The sequence below is a fragment of the Balaenoptera borealis genome (assembly GCF_965194805.1).
Source record: "Balaenoptera borealis genome assembly, chromosome: 18".
NCBI classification, from domain to species: domain Eukaryota; kingdom Metazoa; phylum Chordata; class Mammalia; order Artiodactyla; family Balaenopteridae; genus Balaenoptera; species Balaenoptera borealis.
Genome location: NC_138877.1, coordinates 18,728,556 through 18,742,590, shown reverse-complemented (window position 1 = coordinate 18,742,590; position 14,035 = coordinate 18,728,556). Strand labels below are relative to the sequence as shown.

General features: G+C 45.4%; 1 long non-coding RNA gene across 3 annotated transcripts in view; it reads left to right on the top strand.

Annotated features, from left to right (window-relative positions):
- Window positions 1–7,853, top strand: part of LOC309615707 — a 34,445-nt gene extending 26,592 nt beyond the window's left edge. For 2 of the 3 annotated variants that reach the window (XR_014236998.1, XR_014236999.1), the window contains one exon: window positions 6,939–7,853. This is a non-coding gene — a long non-coding RNA (uncharacterized lncRNA). Of the gene's footprint in view, window positions 1–5 lie in introns of all 3 variants that reach the window. The other variant, XR_014237000.1, reaches the window with a different exon arrangement.
- The last annotated feature ends 6,182 nt before the right edge of the window (window positions 7,854–14,035 follow it).

Here is a 14,035-nt window from a genome sequence, read left to right as displayed (position 1 = left end):
ACCAGGGACTTCCCCGGTGGCGCAGTGGTTAGGAATCTGCCTGCCAGTGCAGGGGACACAGGTTCGAGCCCTGGTCCGGGAAGATCCCACATGCTGCGGAACAACTAAGCCCGTGCATGACAACTACTGAGCCTGTGCTCTGGAGCCTGCGAACCACAACTGCTGAGCCTGAGTGCCACAACTACTGAAGCCCGTGCGCCTAGAGCCCATGCTCCGCAACAAGAGAGGCTACCGCAGTGAGAAGCTTGCACACCGCAACGAAGAGTAGCCCCTGCTCGCAGTAACGAGAGAAAGCCCGCGTGCAGCAACGAAGACCCAAGGCAGCCAAAAATAAATAAATAAATAAATTTATAAAAACATTACCAGAAGCAGTGAGAAAAAAGAAAAGTCTGCAACCTAAGCCAATGAAAGCCAAAAAAATACTATTATTTCAAAATAAATAAATAAATAAATTTGGATCAGCAAGAAACGAAATAAGCATGGCTGGAAATCAAATTCTCACCAAAAGAAAAGACTGGCAATCCCAGCACATTCCCTAGTCAATTCATCAAGATGATTATGCCTTGTCTCCTCTCTCCTAAATCTCCCACATTTCCCTGCTCCTCACTTCAAACTCTCGTTTCATTGATAAATAGAAGCTATCACAAGAGAAACTCCTTTTTCCCACGTTATACCTATCAACCTGACTTCATCTGTACTCATATATACTCTCCCTTTATAAAGGGTCAACTCTCCCTGCTCTTATCTAAGGCGCAAGCCCCTCTACTTGTACCCTGGATCCCATCTTTTCTTGTATAGTCAAGGATTGTGCTCCTGTGATTACCCCCTCCGTTTCCTGCATCCTCAGTTTCTCTCTCTTTACTAGATTATTCCAATCAGTAAACATACTGTAGTATTTCCTTCTAAAAATACCATCACCCTAGACCTCATATACTCCTCCACTTACTTGGTGAGTAGGAGCCCATTTTTTCTGCTCCCTTTTATAACAAACTTTTAAAAGGTTGTCTGTACTTGGCAGTTTCCACTTCCTCACCATACATCATCTCTTCAGTCCATTCCAATTAGGATTATTGTCTCCATAGCTCCACCTAAACTGCTCTTGTTGAGATCATCAGTTACCTTCTTGCCAGATCATTTTCCTTTTCCCAAATGTTTGGGACTCCCAGGCATATTCCTCACCCTTTTTTTTTCACCATAATATTAATTTCCCCCTCAGTCTTATCCAATTTTTCTGATTTTAAATATTGTCTGTGTTCTTAGGACTCCTGAAATTTGTATTCCTATCCCTAATACCTTTGTCGAGCTCCAAACCCATATCTACCAACTCCACTCAGATGTCTAATAAGGACTGCAAAGTTAACTCATTCAAAACAAACATATTGATTTTCTTCCCCCTCTCAATTTACTTCTACCCAAGTTTCCCCCATGTCAACAAGTGGCATTATTTTCATCCAGTTGCTCAAGACAAAAACCTAGAAGTCATTCTTAATTCCTCTTTGTGCCAGTTATTAGGCTGTTATCTCTTAGTAATAGACCATTCCACACTCTGATGCTGGGACTGGGACTCTGCAAGCTACATTTCTATACTTTGCCAGCTGAATCCTTGCTACAGTCTGTCAGTAAGCGACATTAGAAAAAAAGACTAAAAGTCAAGAAGAGGGAAAAAGAACTTGCTCCTCCTTGTTGGCTTTCTGCACCTGCCAGCATTGCCCCAGTTATGGACCTTCACCCTCACAGCAGCAGTTAGCCCCAAATTTCAACTATTTTCCACTTTCCTAGAACCAGCCCCAGCATATCTCTCAGAGGCACCAGCAGCAAGTGGGCAGCACCCCCTGCCCCAGGTCAGGGTTCCAACTCTGCTGGGTCTCCCCTCCTAGCCCCGGGGTTCTAGTAACTTCACGTCTTCCCAAGTTTATCCAGGACTAGGTTACTTCCTGAAGTTATTATATTATCTCAGTGCTCCCCTTTTCCTTTTTCAGTTAGACAACACCTGTTTGACCAATTCTTTATACTCAATTTATTGCTGTTGAGATACTTAGCAGCAGCCAGAGTGACTCCTCTAAAGCATATATCATCTCCTTGCTCCTCATCACTGTTGGAACAAAATTCAGCCTCCTCTTTCGGGCCTTCGGCCCCTTTTGTGACCCGGCCTATCCAATTTTCTAGTCTCACCTCTCACCAGTTTCTGATCACTCATGCAGCTCTAATCATTCTGTCTTGAACACACCACTTTTCCACTGCAGGGCCTTTGTACTTGCTCTTCTCTACATCTGGATTGCCCAGGTCTTTGCCTATCTCACAGCCTCGTTCCATTCATGTTTATTCTCAAATGTCATCTCGGAGAGGCCTACTCTCACTGCATCATCTAAAATGCACAATTCCCCCCCCCTCCATTTCCTTACCTGGGTTTCTTATTCTCACTACCTGACTTTGTTATGTTTATTTCTCCCTCCTCTATTCTCAAGTAAAAAGTTTAATAGCTTCACATAAAGGAAGGGATGTGATCTTATTTACCACTGGTGCTGGCACTCAATAAATTCCAGTTGACAACTGAATTTAATAAGTGAATGCAGAAGAAAAGTGGACCAAAGTAATTGCAAACAAGATAATATGCACGTTAGACAAAGACAACATGATATAGCCTAATTCAACTCCTTGAGTACATAATGCAACAAATGAATCAGAAAAAGCACTTAAAGATTTAACAGAAGAGAATTTCCACAAAATCATACAAGAACTGAATCTGCAGAATAAAATGTTCAAAGAAAAATGGACATATACTATTCATATCAAGGCATATACTGGTTAAGCTATTAGCCATGAAGAATGAAGGAAAAACTTCAGACCTCCAGGCCGAAAACTAAATAACTTATCAGAGGGAGGAAATCATGCTGGCCTTAGACTTCCTCTAAGCAATATTCAAAGCCAGAAAACAAAGGAAAAATGTTTGCAGTCTTAAGGCAAAGCCAGCATGACCCCAAACTATGATATCTAAGTAAGTGACATTCAGAAATTGATGAAAAAGGCAAACATAACATCCACGAATCCATGTAAAAAAAAAAAAACTATTTAGTGAAGAGCAGATAGCTAAGTGATGAATCAAAATTAATAAGTAGGAATTGAGAACTCAGGTGTGTTGCGACCACTGGATTTTAAAATAGAGATCAAGACCAAATGACCAAAGGAATTAAGGTTACAAAACAGAAACATTAAAACCTTCACTTTAAAAAATAATGACATAAATAAAAATATATCCTTTTCATAGCAGAGTCAACTTGCATTTCTAAATTGGAAACATACAGATAAAAAAATCTCCAAACTCTTAATTTTTTAAACTTTGGATATTTTAGGAAATAAGATCTCTTGCGGCAAAGAAACATTTTTCTAGAGTTCAGCAATTCCTTCAGCTTATCTTACTACTACCAAATTCAAATAATTTTAACACTTTAAAAATTTAAAAAGTATGCACATTCTCATCTTAAATAAGATTATCTTATTTGTATAAGTGCATAGAAATATGCCTACCACGATGGTCACTTAATATTGATGATAAAATCTGGGATCTGAGGAGATTTAAAAACCTTCCTGTAACTTTCTATATTGTTTGAATTATTTATAAATGAACATGTATTGTTTTTATGAAACCAATAAAAACACTATCCTTAAAATACTATTATATACAACAATGCGAATATACTTAATACTACTGAACTGTACATTTTTAAATTGTTAAGATGGTAAAGTTTGTTATGTGTTTTTTTATCACAATTAAAGATAAAAAATACTATTATAAAAATTATGATATAAAATAGGTCCAGCCATTATGGCTTTACAGATGGATTTTGACTATCCCAAATTCTCCTCAAATCAATTTTTTCCACCAAAGATTACCCCTCAAATTATACCCTTCACATAATACTCTGTACTTGCTTATACCTTATCTAATTTAATTTTAGAAACAGAGACCATTCACTGGCAGACATTGTTATAAGTATGCAAAATGAAAAGATGCATGTAAAAAGTAACTAATATGTTGTATTACTCTATTAAATATCTTAGTGTTATTAAAATGTAAATATATGTCATTTGATTTACATATTTTGGTGGAAATCTTTTAATGATTTTTTTTCTGATTGTTAAAATATGTGCCCATTTTAGAAAATATGAAAAAGGTAAAAATCACCATAATTACATAATATACTTTGGTATATTTTTTCTCCCAACCCTTGAGGAGAAATAGTTTTATAACCTAAAAGATTTATCTGTACATTAAATTAGATATTAGTGTTTCTCTGTGGCATTAAGTATTTTTAGTGGTTGCAAAAATTCCATTAGATTGATGTACCATGGTTTATTTGATCCCTCCTTTACTACTGAATATTCAGATTGTCTCCTCTCTATAGGTGCTGTAATGACCATATATAAATCTTTGACTTCATATCTGACTAATTTTTTTAGGATTGGTTCCTGGAAGTGGAACTACTATTATCAAAGATTTGGACATTTTTGACTCCAGAAAAGTAATATAGTAATAGATGAGTTTGTAAATTTCATTGCATTCTTAGCAACACTAGCTGTTAGCACTTCTTTTTTTTCTTTTTTTAACATCTTTATTGGAGTATAATTGCTTTACAGTGTTGTGTTTCTGCTGTATAACAGAGTGAATCAGCTGTACGTATACATATATTCCCACATCCCCTCCCTCTTGCGTCTCCCTCCCACCCTCCCTGTCCCACCCCTCTAGGTGATCACAAAGCACCTAGCTGATCTCTCTGTGCTATGCTGCTGCTTCCCACTAGCTATCTCTTTTACATGTGGTAGTGTATATATGTCCATGCAACTCTCTCACTTCGTTCCAGCTTACTCTTCCCCCTCCCCATGTCCTCAAGTCCATTCTCTACATCTGAGTCTTTATTTCTGTCCTGCCCCTAGGTTCTTCAGAACCACTTTTCTTTTTCAGATTCCATATATATGTGTTAGCATATGGTATTTGTTTTTCTCTTTCTGACTTACTTCACTCTCTATGACAGACTCTACATCCATCCACCTCACTACAGATAACTCAATTTCGGTTCTTTTTATGGCTGAGTAATATTCCATTGTATATACGTGCCACATCTTCTTTATCCAGTCATCTGCTGATGGACACTTAGGTTGCTTCCATGTCCTGGCTATTGTAAATAGTGCTGCAATGAACATTGTGGTACATGACTGTTTTTGAATTATGGTTTCCTCAGGGTATATGCCTAGTAGTGGGATTGCTGGGTCGTATGGTAGTTCTATTTTTAGTTTTTTAAGGAACCTCCATACTGTTCTCCATAGTGGCTGTATCAATTTACATTCCCACCAACAGTGCAAGAGGGTTCCCTTTTCTCCACACTCTCTCCAGCATTCATTGTTTGTAGATTTTTTGATGATGGCCATTCTGACTGGTATGAGGTGATACCTCATTGTAGTTTGATTTGCATTTCTCTGATGATTAGTGATGTTGAGCATCCTTTCATGTTAGCACTTATTTTCCATCTCTGTCAATCTGATGGGAAGACTCTTTCTGTAATTTAGTTTGATAAAGTTGCATTTTTGCTGATACACTCATATTAATAACTTTACTATTTCAAGGACTTATAATTCTTTGTCTTCTCCATGATGCTTAACAGAGCCTTGCTAAGATACAGAAGAAATGTATTTTTTAATTGGCTTTGGCAGCATTTCTTTTAAAATACATTATATCTTGAACACATAGAAAGGTGAAGAAAAATAACATCAGAAAGGATCCAAATTATTTTACTTAATAAAAAGTAAGATTGTATTCAATTCTTAATGTAGTCTTAGAGCATTATTACTATCAGCCAGCAATATCATATTTTATTTATTGAATTTATTGAAATCATATTGAATTTATTGCTTAATGTGCCATTTTTACTACAGCACTTTTCAAAATGCTTCAAAATGCTTAGTCTATAAGGTTAAGAAAAACATTCACTAGATAACTACTTTGAAATAATTTCCTCAACTCTGCCTTCATTCAAGAGGCCTAAAAACAGACTGGCCCACTTCCAACTTTCTTTCATGTTATCTTTGCTATGAAGTCATTCTATAGATAGGTTAATAAGCATTCTGGCATACAGAAAAATAGTTTCTGTAAAACTATATGGCATAGTTTTGGCTGGGGTTGTTCCTCCTTCAGAACTGCATTACGTAACTTTAAAGTGTTTACTTAAGCTCCTTTGGGCTGCCTCCATGGTAGCTATGAAGTCACTGAGAATTAGGAACAGTTTGGGGCCTGATAACAAAGTCTATTAGTTTAATGTGAACACTTTGTCAATTTTTTTTTATCACTGCCATATAAGGAACTTTAAAAACAAGGATATTAATTCATTTTATTTTTTTAAAAAGTTTGCTACTTCAAAAATCATTAAGAAATACACACAAAAAGGGTTCATAAATGTACATTTGCTCATTACCTAAATGTACTTATTTTAAAACCCATACTCTATAGCATGAATTCACAGTGTGATTTTGACTCATAAATAATTATGCAAAATTACTAAAATGTATAGAGCACAGCCTTTAGGAGAGTATGAATTATTAAAATGGCCTAAGCACTATTTCTGTCTGTAAGTCATAAAGGAAGTTTTCTATGAGAACATCAAAGATATATAAATTATAATAATATCAGCTTTGAGAGAATTTAAAAAGATACTAGGTTATAAGATTATTTTATCTTGATTACACAGAGAAAGGTAGTATCTTCAGTTCCTTAGATAGAGAACTCTTGAGCTCCTTTACCAACTAAATAAGAATGTGTCATGCAATGTGCATTGTACAAGTGGGAGAAGAGTCATTCAGATTTTGTATGTTAATAATCAAGTGTTATATCACCTCAAAGAAACATGCAAATTCTTATAAAATACCTAAAATCTCAACCATCACTTTAGAATTACTGACTTTTATGAATCAACAAGCCCAAGTAAAGTCAAAATCCTGACATCTGGGACTTCCCTGGTGGCGCAGCGGTTAAGAATCTGCCTGCCAATGCAGGGGACACAGGTTCGAGCCCTGGTCCGGGAAGATCTCACGTGCTGTGGAGCAACTAAGCCTGTGCACCACAACTACTGAGCCTGTGCTCTAGAGCCCATGAGCCACAACTACTGAAGCCCACGTGCTCTAGGGCCCATGTGCCACAACTGCTGAGCCCACGTGCTGCAACTACTGAAGCCCACGCTCCTAGAGCCCATGCTCTGCAATGAGAAGCCACCGCAATGAGAAGCCCGCGTGCCGCAACGAAGAGTAGCCCCCACTCACCACAACTAGAGAAAGCCCGCGTGCAGCAACAAAGACCCTATGCAGCCAAAAAAAAGATCCCGACATCTAAAAACATGTAATCCTTTAAATGTCATTTTGTTTTAATTATGTAACATGAGTTTATTATAAAATTACTTACAGGAATAATCTTGATAGCATTTTGTTTTTTAACTTTGAGAAGTCATTGATGGCCTTGCCAATGATCTAGTGAGGTCCAAAGTCAGGGACAATTCAAGGAGGGAATGGAAGAACTTTTAGGACCTGATTATCTCCTTGAAGGTGCAGCCACTGTGGGTGTCCTACCTAGCTTGGGAGAGAGAGAGGTGTCTGTGTACAGGAGGCCTGACCTGGAGGGGAGGGAATGGTCATGAGGGAGAAAAATGGGGGACATTTATGAGACTGCCCACTCAGATTGGCTCTTGATTTGCTTTGCTGTAATGATGCAATGTTTGGGTTTTTATATTCCATTCTAATATCAAAAAGAGGATATTTATTTGGTTTCTTATGTTTAAACATTTTTCATATACAATATATTGTTTATACATCTATTTATCTGAAGTTAATATGTGTGGTGATTTTAAACACATGGCAAACTCTCTTCCCATTAAAAGGTAGAGTCTGATTCTCCTGTCTAGAATTGGTATGGCATTAGTGATTTGCCTCTAACGAACAGAATGTGGATAGGATGCCCCAGACTTCTACGCTTAGGTCATAAGTGATACAGTTTTACCTGGCTCTCAGTCTTGGGACCCTTGGAGCCCAGAGCCCTGTGGTGAGGAAGCCCACACCACAAGGAGAGGCCATGTGCAGGTGTTCTGGCTGAAAGCCCTAGCTAAGGTGCCAGCCATACATGAGTACGGATTGCTAGGCGTGGAAGTGAACACGCCTTCGGATGATGCAAGCCTTCAGCCTATAAGCTGCCCCAGCTGACTCCCAGTGGACTGGAAACAAGCTGTCTGCAGAGCCCTACCCATACTGCATATTCATGGCAAGTAATGTGTTTTAAACCACTAAGTTTTAGGGGTGGTTTGTTTTGTATTTGAGTCCCTGCTTCCATTAAATCTCTAGCTCAGGTTAGCTGTAACAACTAGGAACACTTTCCCTCCACTTTTCCTTGTTTCCCGAGCTAGACTGAGATCTTAGCACCTCCAGGTACTAATTGTGGATGATTAAGTGTGGTTTTGAAGTGCTGTTAGGAACAAAACCCACCATTATGGGGACCCATTCTAGCCAAAGTCCTTTTCCTTGAAGGCTTAGTGGTTGAGCAGGGGAAAAAGAAAGCTTGATGCCCTCCATCTCTCCTTTTCTTCTTCACTAGGTATCCCTAGTTTTAAAAAAGAGGGGAAAGCAAGATTTAATCTTCTCCTGCCCTCATCTCCCTTCTGAATTCAAATCTTTGGAAAGGTGCTTTCTTTTTCACTGAAAAGGTACACAGCCTTTTCAGTCTTATAAAGGGACCAAACCAGCCACAGCTTTTTATTCCTTATGAAGGAAGCAAAACAGAGTTCCTCCTCCTGAACCCGAGGCCCACGTCTCCTCCCTCCCCAGACCAGAATGGGGATGGATCCCTTGCTCTGGCCTCACCAGCCAGTCACTTTCCCATCCCACCAACTCTTTCAAATTACCTTTCTTGAATCCCTTTTTTCTCTATCCCCACTGCCACTAGGTACACAGCAGTGGTTCTAGTTGATTCTTACTTAGATCACAGGATATTTTATTTTCCATCTTCCAGTTTCCAGGACCCCAACTGGTGTAATCCTTTCAAGGACCTGTAATCTTTTCATACCTGACCATGCATTTCCATTAAAAAAAAAAAATCCTTTCATGGTTCTCCCTTTCCTGCAGGTTTCAATCCTGAGGCCCAATAGTCATTTACTCACAAAGCAGCATAAACCCTTGAAATTGTATGCAAAATTGTAGTAGAGGTCTATAGGTGCATTTTTTTTCCTGGAGAGAGACCAGATTGCTTTCCCTAGGTTCTCAAAAGGGTATGTGTTCCCCCAAAAGATAAAGACTTGCAGGTCTCAGGCTAAAGTCCAAACTCCCCAGCATGGACTACAAAGTCCTGTGTGACCTGGTCATTCTTCCAGCCTCCTTTCTTTCCCTTCTCTTTACCCCTTTCACATCCCACCCATTCTTACTTGGCTGTAGTTGTTCACTACAGGCCTTTGTACATGCTGCTTTGCTTGCTCAGCTTGGGAAATCCTTTCCTCTCTTCTTAGCTGGTCTAACTTTTGCCCATACAGGAAACTGCCTTCTTTCTTTTAAGAAGCACCTCAGGCCATGCTACCTACAGAAAGCTGTGCAGGCTAAGCAAGCTGGGTGTGAACTCTTGCCTCCCTGAATCCAGCCTAGCAATTGTTCTTTTAGCATCTACCTCCTGGATTTCCAAACTGGGGTGGGGGGTGGGAGAAAAGATAAAACGTAAAGTAAAACCTGTAAAACAAGCAGTGACTAATAATTGTGCAGCACTTATACAGAAGAAGAACCCCAGGCTGTAGTATACATTTTTGTAGTGCTTTCTTGGGAGGGTGAGATTGGGTAGTAAATGTGTAGTTTATAGTTCCCTCAGAGTGTTCATGATAAATACAACACACACCTTCCTGTTAGAGAATATCCTATACGAATTTTCAACATCATCCAGTTTTCCTTTATTTTATGCCCAGCCACCAAATGGTGTTATGTATTTAACAAATACTGAAATTAATAGTTCTGATGTTCTGCCATCTACTAGGACTGCTGGGTCATTAATCTGAATTATTTCTCCTTGGTTCACGCAACACCACCCAAAAAAGACGGTCTAACATCATGATGTGTCCTTAAAATTCTCCATCTACCCAGGAAGATGTTCCAACTTTTTGAGATAAACCGTGTACTAAGTCTTTTCGTGAGACCTGCTTTGTCTTACAGCACAGGCTTTAAGTCAACCCTTTACTCTTTCAAAAAGTTAAGTCTTTTAATTGTTGCCTCGAAACAGAGCTCTTTGCCTTTCTTGGGCGGACGGATCTGAACGAAGTGTATTTCCCTGCTACTAACGCATAAACTTATAAATAGCGCTTACCGCGCTGAGTCACCAAAACCCGGAGTTTCCCCAAATAGCTTATAACGACTGCTGGAATCGAGTCCTCCAGAGCGGTGACAGGCTCCTATCACACACCCGCGAGGCTGGACCCTAGGCGGGTCCCCAACCACCCAGCTCCCGGAGAACGCGGGCAAAGCCACCTATTGCCAGCTAGGAGTTGAGTGTCGGACCTTTTGAGCGCGGATGGCGCTCTCGGGACGCGGCCGGACTTGGCCTTGACCGCTCAGGGGCCGTCTCCGCCCCCTCCGGAGCTGGGAGCCGCAGGGGGCCGGCACAGGCCTCCGCCCTGCGCCGCCCGCTCACACAATGGGGCGCGTCGGGAGAGGACGGCCTCGGCACCCGCTCTGGTCCCAGGCCCGGGACTATGAGCAGCTGGGGAAGCAGCCAGGAGCTAGGGCGATAACGAAAATCCCCGTCTCCCCTCTGCCCACTCCCACACTTCGAAATGGCTGCAGCCGCTGGTTTGGGGGCTGGGGGAGCAAGGATGGGGGAGGGAGCGGAAGTGCCACCCCCTGCAGTCAGGGGATAGTGACGTCACCCCTACTGTCGGCCTGTAGCGGGGGCGTCTGCCCGTCACGTGACCCCAGCCCCCCCACTCGCAGCCGAATCCCGCGCGCGCGCTCCCTCCCCCAACCCCTTCTCCCCAACTTTCGCCCTCCCCGCTCCAGCAAGGCTGTCAACAGCGCCAGCTCCGCCCCCTCCCCCGCGCCCAGTGTAACCGCCACGGCGGCGCGGCGGGCGCTCGCGCTCAGGTCAGGGCTCCTGGAGGAGAGCATGCCTTATGTCCTCACCTAGCCCCCAGTTGACGGCGTGCTGGGTGCGTGGGCACCGGAGCCAGGGTGTGCGGTGGCGTGCGGCGACAGCGCTTTTCCGTTCAGCCCTCCCACAGCAACCGCAGGACGAGGTGGAGACGCCAGGTCCGAGCTCAGAGGGGGCGAGTTGTGCTCAGCAGCCTCCAGGTCCTGGCACGTCTCCGCTGGGGGTCGGCACCCAGGCGGGAGCGGCAGCAGGGAGCCCGCCGTCGACCCCCTGCCCGGAGGCGCGCGCCTCCGCGGCGCTCCCGCCTCCACTCTCCCTGCCGCCTGGGCGGCGCACGCTACTCCTGGCTTCCTCGCGGGCCGCGGCGCGGCCACGGGCTGTACGACGGGGGCAGGCGCGGACCATCTCCTTGAGCCCCCTCGGCCACCGCGCCGTGCACTGCTGGGGTTCCAGATTGGGTGGCTGTCACTGCTGCGCCTCGTTCCATTTTTTCCCCCCTCAATTCTCTTCTAAGTAGAGGCTTGGGGGAGGGAAAAGAAAACCTAGTGTAGAAAGGGGCGGTGCGGACTGACCTGTCAACGGCGGAGGAGGCAGACCCCCGGTCTGGGCGAGCTCTCGAGCCCGCGCAGGGACCGGAGCCCTGGGTTCGCGCGGAGCGGCGCGGCGCGGCGCGGCGCGGCGGGCAGCAGCTGTGCCTCAGCCAGGTGTCCCCTCTCGGCGGGGCCCGCGCTGCCGCGCCCGCCCCCTCCCCTGGCGCCGCGCTCCCCGCCCCATCGCCAGGGACCAGGGAACCCCCCAGCTTGATTTTTTGTGCAGTTTCAGCAAAGCTCCGAGGAAGTTGGTCCTTTTGTTCCACTATTTATAGATTGCGTCAACATTGCGAAAAGGAGAAGGCGGAGCGGTGGCCCCTCCCCCTCCCCTCCCTCCGCCGGCTCCTGGGAGAGAAAAGCCCCAGCACACGACCTAAGTACACAGCGCGCCAGCCGCCCGCCCGCCTCCGGCCTCCTGCTCGCCGCTTCCCCCTCCTCCCTGCCCGGGCCAGAGCGCTGCCAACCCCGTCACGTGCCCGCCCGGGAAAACCAGCTCCCCGGGGCTCCGCGCCGTCCGCCAGGCTCCGTGGCGGCGGCGGCGGCGGCGGCTGCCTCGCTCAGCTGTGCGCCCAGCTCGTGGGCTCCGGCCGTGGCCCAGGCGTCGCGCACAGCGTGGGCACCCGCACCCTAGTCACTCGGGGGGGGAGCCGGGGTCCGCGACTCTTGGGTGTGCTCACAAGCCTTCCGTGCTTCCGCCCTCCTCCCCCACCCCGCCCAGTCTCGGGAGCGCCACCGCCCCGGCGCGGAGTGTGCGCGCGTTCGGGCCTCGCTGGGAGACAGGGGCCTGACTTGTCCTTCGCGCGGCCGCTTCCCCAGACGCTGGGATGCCAGGCCCCCCAGGCCCCCGCACGACTGGTTGTGGGCGGGGGACTGAGGGACGCCGGGGTGGCTGGCGGCAGCTCGAAGGCTGGCCGGCGGAGCGCGGGAAGTACGGTGCGGCAGTGCCGAGACGCGCGGAGACGCTTTCCCTCCTCCGCAGGTGCAGCGGGGCGTTGCGCGAGCTCACTTACTGCTTCCCGGACATCTGCGGACCAAGGAGTTTGAGCTACAGTGGGGGTAATATAGTTTTTGAGGAGTTACTGGAAGTTAGATCTATTACAACAACATTCGAACTTTTCTTTAAAACCTGATGACGAAATGATAGGCCCAGCCATACGCCCCGAAATGAAACTGAGCTCCCTTGCCGGCCTAAAGCCTCTGTTCCTGAGCTCGATGTAAACAAGGAGGGCGGTAAATACGAGAGGAAGGCCTTATTTTAACAAAACCAAGTGCAAGTAGCTGGTTTGAGTGTAATTTACCTTCGCAGCTTCCGGTCATTTCCCTAAGTGATCTATTTAGATCGCAGTCTAACTTTCCAGAGTCGGAATAAAATAATTTAGCCCTTCAGATCACGGGTGGAGGAAAGCCCGGGCTGAGCTGGGACGAGTGCAGGAAACGCGTCGGACCTTTCCGGGCAGCTGGACAGTGTGGTAAACAGTCTGGAAGACTTATGTTATTTTCTAAAGAGTTTGGAGAGACTTTTCCGTTGCACCCCTCCTCGTTCGGGCTCAAGTGCAGGCCGGGGGTGGGGGCGGGACTCTGCATGGGCCCTTACCCGGAGCCGTGCTTCCTGGCCCTGCACTGGGAGCGTGCAGTCCTAGGGGAGCTTTCGCACGGGCCACACGGGGCAGCAGCAAGCTTGCCTCTATTTGAGAAACCTTTCCAGGTTTGGCTTTTTTTTTTTTTTAATAAAGGGAGAGACCTTAGGCCATGGGTTCATCGATGTAGGATACGTGTGCTTTGCTCGCCGTAAAGAGGGATGCGAGATGAAGAAAAGCGAGCCTGTGCAGTGGTTGCTGGGTTTCCAAAGCGCAGAGCTGAGTGGACCAGCAGCAAATGGGGCTGGGCGTTAGTCCCCTCACACCTGATGGTGCTCAGGGCCTGGTGTGGCAGCCGGATCCCGGCTGTCGAGCCTTCTCTCTCGGTTTCCTTCCAGTTTAGTGAAAGGCTCCGGCCTCCTCTCTTCCCGCCTTTCTACCCTGCCTATTCTTCTGTATTTGAAAGACACAGTCCTAAGAAGGCGAATTCGTTTCCGCGCCAATTTTGTTGCATCAATATCTACAAATCACGTTTCTTTGCGCGAAGAAAACAAGCCAGGGCCTCCTGGCTTTTCTCGCCCCTGCAGGGGACAGGGGTAGCCAGGCCTCAGCCTGAACCTTCCCCTCCCCCCGGTCCGCTTCGGACCGAACAGCGGTGTACCCATCACTTTGTCAGGACACGCGCTTTTCACCCCTACTTTGTTCTTCTGCAGTCTTCCCAG